The sequence below is a fragment of the Sciurus carolinensis genome, chromosome 17 (assembly GCF_902686445.1).
Source record: "Sciurus carolinensis chromosome 17, mSciCar1.2, whole genome shotgun sequence".
Taxonomy (NCBI): domain Eukaryota; kingdom Metazoa; phylum Chordata; class Mammalia; order Rodentia; family Sciuridae; genus Sciurus; species Sciurus carolinensis.
Window position 1 is genome coordinate 980,001 of NC_062229.1, and position 11,101 is coordinate 991,101.

Here is an 11,101-nt window from a genome sequence, read left to right on the forward strand (position 1 = left end):
AGGGAGCAGCCCTGAACGAGGTCTTGACCAGCACCTTGGCTCTAGTCCAGCCACGCTCAGCTGTTGGCCTACTTTGGAAGCCTGAGTGGACGGGGCCTATCCCCCAAGCCAGAGCCTCGCTTTAGCGCCTCTACCCTCACAGCTCAGCAGGTGGGAACTTTTAGGAATCTCACTCTGCAGGTGGAAAAATGCAGGAAATTCAGAGATGGGAGGATGTCCCCCGGCCCTGGGTTCCTTCTACCCAGGGTCCCCCTTGGCACTGTAGGCTGGGTGGCTCTCTGGTGTCTGGGCACTGCAGGGCACTAAGCAACATCCCTTGCCCTCCACTCCAGATCAGGAGTGACAACTACACATGTGCCCGACACCCTGTAAGCTGCAGGGTCACCCAGCTGAGAACCCTGCTTCCACCCTCTGGGTGAGTTCTGCCTGAGGAACAGGGGCCATGAGGGTGGCCCGTGGGGTGTGGGTGCTGGGAGGGCCTGGGGCACGGTCTCCCACGGTGCAGGCTAGAACACACGGGGACATGCCTGTGTTCTTCAACACATCTCCTGGGAGGGGCAGGCTAGAGACCCCTACAGACTGGCCCAAGCGCTTCAGTCCAACACCTGCCCTGGGGGACCTGGCCAGGATGAGGCCACCCTCCGACAGGCACCCGGGCCCTGACCAGGCCTCATCTGTACCTGGGTGGGGACAGCCAGCAAAAACAGGAAGGGGCAGCCTCCTGGCCTGCCTGCTGCTGCTCAGCCCTGCCCTGCCCTGCCCTGTCTGGGGCTGGCCACCAGCCCAGCCAGCCATGTCTCTTCCCTGCAGACACCCCGTTTCCAAGCCAAGCTCCCAGAGGTCCTGAGTGGCCAGGGGCCTCCTGAGTGATGGTGACCAGGCCAGCAGAAGGGCTGCTGGTTCTGCCTCAGCCCCAAGGGTCTTGCAGGCCTCTAAGAGGACAACCCCTGCCTGCCCGGGGAGACCTGGCTCCCTGGCAGGAGGCAGGAGGCTGGGCTCGGCTTCTGTACTTCCATTTCCTCCATCTTCCCGAGCGCTGCTGTGCTGGGCCTTGGAGGTGCCCGGGGCAGGCCCACCTACAGCAGAGTACAGGACACAGGATAGGCAGGCTGCCATGGCAGGGCCCAGGAAGGGGCACCCACCACAACTCCAGGGGAGATGGCCAGCCCTGGTGGGTCTTAGTCCTGTCCTGGGGTACTGCCAGCTGGAGGCCGCAGAGCAGAAGGTCCTGGGAGGTGCTGGCCCCGAAAATGAGAGCAAACAGGAAGCAAGGCGGGGCCACAGGCTCAGAGGCCAGCGTCCTGCATCAGTTGGCAGGATTCCCTGGCTGCCTCCCGCTCCTGTCCTTCCTGTGTGCCTCCCCTCCCTTCCTCTCCCTGCAGCTCGGTCGAAGCCCCTCCAGTCCCAGCCTCAGCACTCGCAAAGCCACACCTGAAGCCATCTCCAGGGACAAGAACAGAGCCTCCTGCCCCCTCAGGGGCACCTCTGTACCATCCCATGTGCCCGGCCCAGCGGTGGTGACCCAGAACCACTTCCAGAGCGCCCAGGACTGGCGGGGAGGGCTGTTTCTTCTCCTTTCCTCTCACCCCTGGCAGCCTCCCTCCCTAGCCTCAGTCTTGCCTTCTGTGGGAAGTCTCTACAGGCCCGAGCCCTGCCCCTGTGCCACCCTGTGCAAACCACAGGGACTCCTTGAGGGCAGGGCTGAGGCTGGGCCAAGAGCCCACGTGAGTCCCCCAGCCTCCGCCTTATGCTGTGCCCTGGCAGCCTAGTGCCTCCCCACCTGGGCGCCACCTGAGGCAAGTGAGAAGCGACTTTGCAGGGCCTTGACCCCATCCCATTTTAGGGTGCTCTGGGGGCAGGGCAGGCCCAGGGAGCCAGGGTGGTGGGAGGACTTGGAGGCCAGTCATGCCGGGGCCACGTGGATGGGCTCCGGGGCAGGACTCTGCTTTTGCTCTGCTTATGTCCCTTATGCCGTCGCCCTCACTGGTCATCACAGCTGACGCCCCCCTTCCCATGACAACTCCAGCCAGCCTGGCCTGGTCCTCACTCTAGCTGGCCTGCCAGGTGTCCAATGACCAAGGGTCCCTGGGCACTGGCAGAGTGGCCTGGGTTCCACAAAATGCCCAGGAATGAGTCCCATGTCCTGTGGGTCAACCTCAGGGTGTCCAGGGTTCCCATGCCACCTGCCACCCTCTCAGTCACTTGCCCATGCTCCACAGCCAGGAGGGGAACCCCGTGCACAGCCTCTGGGCAGCAGAGGAGGATGGCGATGCCCAAGTTAATCTGAATTTCAGATGAATAAATTTTCCGTAGACAGCCAAGCATCGGTAAGCCCGGGCGATGTACACCCAGGTGATGATTGTTCCTGACTGATCTGAAATCCACCTGAAATTCACTGTGTTTTTTCTGGCAGTCCTACTAGGGGGTGTTGGAAAGACCCTTCCCCTCCTGCAATGTAAAAACAGTTTGGTGTGTCCCTGAGGGCAGGCCCGTGCCCACAAGTGGGCCTCACATACAGGCCTGGTGCTGGTGTTTCCATCTTGGGTTCTTGGACCCTGAGTTGTACACATGAAGCCTGGACCTGGAAATAATTTAAGTACAGGCAAGATTTTACTGGGGGGTGGATCAAGGCAGTTCTGCTGGTGTCAGAAGAGAGACAGCACTAGGGGGACAGAGACCCCAGGCTGACTCAGTGGAGGACGGAGGGGAAGGATTTTCATGGTCCCCGGGGGGTGGGCAGGAGCTGGGTCTCCATGCCCCACACACAGAGGTAGGACTCCAGTTGCCTGTGCCCTTCATCAGGCTTCAAGTGTGACAAGTCCCGTGTGATCCAGGGGACACAACCTCTTAAGTCTCCACCAGGGTGGGCACTGCCCTTGCTGGGGGGGGGGGGCACGTGCATGGCTTTGGTGAGGATTCCATGCACACATTGGCCCTCACCTGGAGTTGCTCTTCTCTTCTGGACCCTCGAATGTTATTATTTTCAGAATGCGGCAGACCCGGTTCTGCTGAGCACATAGCCTCAGAAGGCTGAGCTGACTTCTCAGCCTCCCGTCTCCTGGAGTGTCATTGCACTTCCATAACCTAAGACTGGTGCCCCTTTGCAGGCCTCGTCTTCTAGTGTGGCTGTTAGCCGGTAAGACACAGAGCCAGCCTGGCTGTCCTCTTGGCCCTAGGGGTCTGTTTTCCACGGATATCTGCCTGTACTGCTGGGACCGTGCAGTCCTCACAAGACAGGGCCGTGCCTCTCAGGGGATGGCTAGCTTCCCTCTTGCCCTGCTCCAAGCAGGGGAGGCAGTACTGCTTCCAGGCATCAAGCAGTTGTGGGAGAGCCCAGGTGGCAGCACCCTAGGGATCACAGTTAGCAACTGGGAGGTTGGATTTCCGGAGGTGGAACCAGGGTCTCCAGGCTCAGCACTCAGGTTGGTCTGCTCCCCGACCCCAGGGATGGGAGCCACAGCCCCGAGGAGGGTCCCCAGTCAAGTGAGGAGCATGGCAGGGCCATCACAGACCTCCCGCTGAGCTGGCATTCCTGGCCATGGGGCCATCTGATGCAAGTGGCTGTAAGTGTCCCTTCCTGCTGACTGACCCAGGGCATGCTCGATTCTAGTGGCTCAGCAGTGCTGGGGATGGAGCCAGGGACTGCTGTCCTGTACTGGGGGTGGGGAGCTGGGCCGCTGGGCCTGCCCTGCTGTGGGTGTCTGGGCAGTCCTGGGGCCTGTCCTGCTATGACCTGGATAGCATCACATGTCCAGACTCTCTGGGGGTCGGTCACTGCATAGACTCCAAAGGAGGCCCAGGGGCAGGGCCTTGTAGTTGGGCAGGGCTGACCCAGCAAATGGGCAAAGGCCACCACCCTGCCCCAGTAACTGAGGACCAGCCACCTGGCTTGTCCTTTGGTGTCTTCCTGCCACGTCCTCCGAGTTATTAGCCACTGATGAGACCCCATAGGACACCTGCGTGGCTCTCAGGGAGAGCAGGAAAGGCCCGGCCACCTGGTCCCTGGGACCAGCGGCATCACATCCTACAGCCTACTTTGGAGGGGGTGCTTTCAGGGTACCTGTGCAGATCCTGGGAGGGGACAGGCACTTTCCAGGGCAGAAGAGACTCTGCAGGTGGGATCAGTGAAGGGCCCTGAGCTGGGGTCACCCAGGTCACCCCAGGGTCCTCATGAGAAGAGGCAGCAGGGCCAGAGTCGGAGAGACTGGAAGAGGCTGCGCTGCTGGCTGTGGAGCTGCAGGAGGGGCCGGAGCCGAGGGTTGTGGGGGTGGGGGCTTAGAGCTGGAGGACGGCAGAAGACTCCCCTGGACCTGTGAGGTGACCATTTGGGGCCCCTTCAAGGTCCTGAATTTGTGGTGATTTGTTGCAGCAGCCATAGGAGACGCATCCAGGCGGAACACGGTGGCATTCACCATTCCCATCTTGCAGAGGTGGGAAGCAAGGCAGGTCCAGCCAGCTGGTCCCCACAGAGCAGGGGACAGGGTGGTGCGCAGAGACCAGGCGCTGCATGGGCTGCGGTGTGAGGATGGGCCAGGCTCAGGCTCAGGCTGCCCTCGCCCTTCGTGCGTGGATCTGCTGCGCTGCCGAACCCTCTAGCGACCTTCCGCCGGGCGTGTGACCAGCGCTTTCCGGACCAGCAAGGCTACCGGCCATCCGCCTGCCCCGTCTGCCGGGTCTCCGAGGTGACACACCCTTCTCCACGCTGTGCCCGTGCCTTCCGGGAGGACGGTTTCTGGGGTGCACCTAGCTCTCCGCCCCAGGGAGACTGGCAGCGAGAGATGCGGACACCCGGGAACCGCCGGAGAGCCTCCGCGGTCGCGCGCATGCGCGTTGGCTAGAAGGCAAGGCCAGGTCTTCGGGGGCGGGGGAGCGGTTGCCAAAGCAACGCGTTTGCGTCAGCTAACCGGTGGGTCGCACGGACTCCGAGGCGTGAGAGGCGGTGCCTGGGCGCTAGACCAATAGGATTCCAGGGACCTAGCGAGAAGGGCGTGACTAACGCCCACAGTTTAGCCAATGAGACGGTCGTTGTCTGGCCGGAGGGGAGGCCCGGGACGCTCTTAAAGGGACCGTGAACAACACGCCGAGCCTCGCTGGCATCTGGATTGGGGCGGAGCCGTTGGGCCCCTGGTGCGGCCACGGGTCTGGCCGAGGCCAACCTCTCCTTATGCCCTGCTGTATGACTGACTTCGGGCCAGGACTTCGGCCTCCTGCTCCTTAGTTTCCCCAGGGGACCTGCGCCAGCAGCTCTGACCAGGTGACCAGGAAACGCCCCTTTCAAGGACCCCTACCCTTGCTGGAGGGGCCGGGAAGGCTGGTCCCCCAGCAGAGGGGCAGGTGGTGAGGCTGTACCATTGTGGGCGCAGCAGGCAGTCCGTAGTGTCCCCCAACACCACCAGGACAACCTTCCTCTGTGCTCCCATTAGCCAGTCGACGAAAGTCAGAACATTGGCGACGCGGTGCGAGGACAAGGGCGGAAGGGACCTTCTGCAGACCAAGCCTGGCGTCCTCAGGGTGGCTGTAGGAGAGTGGACGTGCCGAAGGCAGAGCTCAAGTCGGGCTGGTTCCCTTTGTCATCTGAGGCAACCAATTTACAGGTTCCAGGAATGACCATGTAGACATCTTTGGAAGCAAGATCCTTAAGACCCCAGACCCCACGTTCACCTCCCACTGGGACCCTTGAGACCTCGAACCCCACTTCCTTCCCACTGGAGCGTTGGGGGTCCCCTGTCTGCAGCCAACAAAGAACGTAGTTTCCTGCTTCTTGCTCCGACCCCCGCCCCGGCGTCTGCCATTCCTTAAGAGAGCCTTTAAAAGGTCCATATTCTTCCTGGGCAGGGACCGTGCCTGTCACCCCAGCTGCCCGGGGGGCAGAGGCAAGCTGAAGGCCACCCTTGGTAATTTAGGGAAACCTCAACTACTTAATGAGCTCCTGTCTCGAAATAAAAAGGGCTGGGGATGTGTCAGTAGAAAAAGTGGCCCTGGGCTTGTCCCCAGTACCATAAATAAATAATCTACATTTTTCTCTGACTAGTTTTTTCTGATATATACATTTTTCATTACAGAAATACACAGAAGCACTCTGGTTGTCTGCACTTGTCTTCAGGTCTGTCAGGAGAGCAGCCAAGCCGGCCCTCAGTCCCAAGGGGTTAACAGACATACCAGGAAATTGAGAGTTAAAAAGTGAACTGGTCTTCAAGGGTATAGAGTTAAGATAACGCAGCTGGACACAGGAGGTTGGGAGTCAGTGCAACCCTGAGACTATCTGGTCATCAGAGACACCGAGAAGCCAAAGCCAGAAAGACAAGGTCACTAAACCACTGAGACAGGGCAACAGTCTGCTCTGCTCTGAAAATAATCTTGGGGACACTCCCTGCTCTAAGCACAGGCCTAGAACACCCACAGAAGTGACCGAGTCACACTTCCTACATCAGCACACTAAAAATCACCCCCAAGGTGGACACTTGCCATGCCACGGAGCCGTGGGGCATGCCGAGCCTGGACATCAAGAGTGGCCATGTGTCAGTAGTCAAAGCTGCGCACCTTTGACCTTTGCTGGAGTCAGCCTGGGACTACGATCTCCATGTGCTGCCTCCTTAGGCCTCCAGCTTACAAATAAAGAGGCTCATTCCTGTCTTACTTGTACTTTTATGAAATCCTTCTGATAAGGCAGGAAGCCCCGCAGGGGTGTGGGATCCGCCCTGCCCTGCCTCAGGCACCTCTCAGGGTTGCGTCCAGCCAGCAGCCCCTCTCACCCTGGCTCTCCGGGGCCCAGGGTCCTGCCCTTCACCTCCAGCCCTCATCTCTGGAATGCCTGCACCTTGACATCCAATTCCTTGACCAGTCTCTCCCTGAAACAGCCCCTTCCGGGGGAGCCCCCAGTCCACATCCGGTTTTCACTCTCTCCTCTGGGCGCCCACTGCCCAGAACCTGGTCATCGACCTACTCTCGGTCCTTCATTTTATTTTACTTTTATTTATTTATTTTAGTTGTAGGTGGACACAATACCTTTATATTTTCATGCGGTGCTCAGGATGGAACCCAGGGCCCCACATGCGCTAGGCGAGCCCACTACCACTGAGCCACAACCCAGCCCCTTGGTCCTTTATTTTAAAATTTTTATGTTTTTATTTTCTGTATTGCAGGGGATGGAACTCAGGGTCTCCCACGTGCTAGGCAAGTGCTCTCTTTGTCTCAACCCAGCCCCCTCTTGGTCCTTTGACTCTTGGTGCCCCCTGGGGCTGGTCCCGACACTCTTCCTTCTACTCTGGCAGAATCAGCCTTTCTCTGGATTTTTGGGGTGTAGCTGCCACGTGAAACTGAGACCACCCAGCCCAGGCCAATGTGGTGAAGGCCAGAGCCCTGGCTTCCTGTGACGGTGACAAATTGCCAGCCCAGCTGCTCCTTGCCTTTGGATTACCAGGCTGGTCTCGGCAGCCTCATCCCTGCCCCACCCTCCCTACTACCCCCACAGCTGGAAAGTCCTCCTGCCCCGCCCTCAGCAGGGCATTGGCTTTTGAGTGGCAGGATTCTCTGGCTCACCTGCTTCTCATTTTGGAGCTGCTCACCAGTAGCTAGCAGCAGTGATCTTCCCTTCCTTCCTCTCTGCCTTCCTTAAGTATTTTTTAAGAAGGAAAGCTATGCCTGTGTTTAAACACCCACGTACGTGACATTGTTCACAGTTACCCAAGGTGGAAGCAATGTGACTATTCGTCAATTGATAATTTAAATGTGGTCCTTCCACACCATGGAGCATCACTCTGCCATTAAAATGAGCAAGGCAAGCTGGGTGTGGTGGTCAGCTGGTCATCCCAGCCACAGGGGAGGCTGAGGCAGGAGGATCACACATTCCAGGCCACCTGGGCAACTTATCTGAAAATAAAATTCAAAAAAAGGTTTGGGGCTGCAGCTCAGTGGTAGAGCACCCCTGGGCTCAATCCCCAGCACAGGGGAAAAGGAAGAGAAATCAGCCCTGACACACAGCATGATGGACCAGGGGACATGTGCTCAGTGAGCCCACGCAGAAGGACACGCTGCTGGGTCCACCCCAGGAGGTCCCTGAGTCTCAGATCCACAGGGATAGGAAGCCGCAGGTGGGTGGGGGCTGGGTAGGGCTGGAGTCCTGTGAACTGGGCAGAGCTCAGTGTGGGGGCCTGCAGGGGCTCTGGAGGTCAACCCTCCAGGGAACCAGTCCCTGAGGCCCTCATTTCAAGCTATGGCCCTTCCCAAGTGTCCAAGGACACCCTTGCTTGGTCACAGCCTCGGAGACCAACACAGCCTCCATCTGCCTGCCCTTCTGGGCCAGAGGGCCTTGGTCTCCTATGGCAGCTTGAACAAGTGACCAGAAGGCTGGCTCTTCAGCGCCTGTGGGCAGCTGTGTCTGTGGAGGATGGTGAGTGGACAGTGGGCTGGCAGCCTCTGTTCCCCAGGAGTCTCAGCAGATGGCCTGTCCAGCCCAGGGGACAGGTATAGGTGGGGAAATGCAGAGGACCGTGCTACCGCAGGCCACTGTGCAGACCCGGCAGCCTCCGCACGTCAGGGCCCTCCAGGGACCTGGCTGTGGGGCCTCCACCAGCCTCATGCCTGTCACACGCTGAGGTCAAGACCAGGGCAGCAGCCGGTGCATGGCCAGAGAAGTTTCCAGCAATTTGGTGAATCAGCACTGGGGGCCTGGGCCAAGGGGGCTGGAAGGTGATGCAGCCTGACTGCGTCCTGTGCTTTCCAGCCTGGTCGCAGGAGGGGCAGGGCAGTCTCTCCAGGCTGAGCAGCAGAGACAGCGCTGGGAGGGGTGCAGGGGCTGCCAGCTGCACCCGGTCTCCATCGGCCCACTGGCTGGGGAAGAAGGCAGCGGCCCCAGCCATGTCGAGGAACGCGGGCCACGCCCCTGGGGCGGCCACCGGGAGGTCAGCAGAAGTAGAGTAAACACCGGCACAGAGCAGCAGCGCTGGACACGTGGGGTGACCCAGCCGGCAGGGAACAGAGCAATGCAGCGCCCAGCCTCATGTGGGAGTGTTGTTCCATGCTGAGGTGCCAGCTGCAGCGTGGACAGGCCCGAGGACCTCGAGCTCAGCGAGAGTCACACAGGCCACAGGGTGCCACCCAGTGACAGGAGACGTCCAGAGGTGGGACGTAGGCTTGCAGGTGGGTTCAGGGGGACAGGGCTTCCTTTGGAGTGTTGGAATGTTCTGGAACTGGAGGCCTTGGTTGTGCAGCGTAATGGTAAATGCACCAAGAACCCTGGACTGCCACCTGGGAGGCGTGGACGGGAGGTGTGGACAGGCGGCGAGGACAGGAGTGGGCAGGAGGCGTGGACAGCCTGTCCGTGAGCCACACCTGGGCAAAGCTGTGCAGGCAGCAGGATCCTGGGCACAGAGTCCACAGCAACCCAGACGGCCATCGGGGTTCTTCAGGACTGGCCTGAAGGGAACGCTGCTGACTTCTGGGGCCAGCATGCTTGCTGCAGGACAGGCGAGCAGAGGAGAGCACCAGCGGGGAACGAGGAGCACGCAGCCCTGGCGGGGGTCGGACGCAGCTGCCGCCCCTGCACTCAGGACTCGAGCAGGTGCCCCGATGGCCTGGGAGCCGAGAGCACAGCCCTGGTGGAGGTGGCCAGCAGTGCTGCCCAGGCAGGCAGGTGTGGCATCTTGTCCAAGAGCAGAATTGCTCAGCCGTGGACCCTGGGCAGCGCTTGCGGTGGTGCGTCTGGGAGCCCGCGGGAGCCTGATCTAGAGGCTCTCAAACGGGCCCCATCTGCTCCCGGGGAGCTCCTGGCCGGAGGGGTGGAGGCAGGGACTGTCGCTCAGAAGGACTTGGCTGTGTCCACAGTCCCGGGGGCCCGCTCTAGACTCCCCAGGGAGAAACGCTAAGAATGCTCAGGGCGGCGGGACCCAGTGGCTGGGGCCTGCCTGCACGCACGAGGCTCTGAAGGTGAAGGCCCTGCCGCCACGGCGTCCTCCCGTCTCACACCCAGGGCGCCAAGAGCGGATTCTGCATGGCACAGCCTGCGTGGGTGGGGTGTCTGGCCCGTGATCCGTGCAGGGATGGGATGCAGCGACTGAGCATGTGGCATCACTGTGTCACATCATCACATCGAAGGCCCGTCTGGTCCTGTGCCCTCCCTGGCTTTGACCAAGCAGAGGCCCAGGTGCAGAGGAGCCAGAAAGGCCTCTGCCCACCTGGGCTGCCCCGCTGCCCCCAGCCCTCCTTGCGTGAGGACACAGGGAGCAGCACCCACACCGCAGCACGGAGCCCTGTCCTCGCTGCTGGTGGCTCTTCTGCAGCAGGAACTGACGCTGCCCTCCAGCCAGAGGCCAGTGGTCAGCACAGCCCTCCCAGGGAGAGGTGCGCCAAGACCTCGCCCGTGGCTGTGCTGGGGAGCAGGTGTCCATTCCCTGGCCGTGCGCCCTCTGGGGACAGGAAGCTGCAGCCCAGCTCTTGCCCTCTGCCAGCCGGCAGACCCCAGCCCTCTTCCCAGTCCGCCAGGCCAGCAGCCCAGGCCACAGGCCACACTGCAGACACTGCACCAACAGGGCCCAGAGACTCATCCCATCCCCAAGTATGGGGTTGCTACCTGTTTTAGGGCACCCCGCAACTCGGGAGGCTCAGGCAGGAGACCAGCCTGGGCAACTTAGCAAGATCCCGTCTCAAAATAAAATAAAGGGCTGGGGTGTGGCCCAGGGGTGGAGCCTTGCCCAGCACATGCAAAGCCTTGGGTTCCATTCCCAGCACCCCAAAAAGAAAAGGGAAGTGTCCAGGGCTGAGGCCACAGAACTGGCCAGTGGCAGACTAGAGCGCAGGTGCTCCCTGTCCTCTGGTCCCTGGCTGAGCTTGCTGGCGCCTTTCCTTTCAAGAAGCAAAGGACACAACAGCGACATCACATAGGTGCGCCTCAGGAGGAAACCTGACAGACTGGCCTCTGCGGGGCCTCTCCAACCAGCCCCGCTCCTCCTCTACCCGATGTCTGTCCTCTGCATCTGACTCCCCGTCCATGAGACCCGAGTGCCACTGTGCCTGTGCATGTTTATTTGAGAAGCCCGTTGGGGTGAGAGGCCCACTGGCCATGGTGGTGCTGTCCCCAGCCCAGGCCCTCCTCTGCTGGGAACAC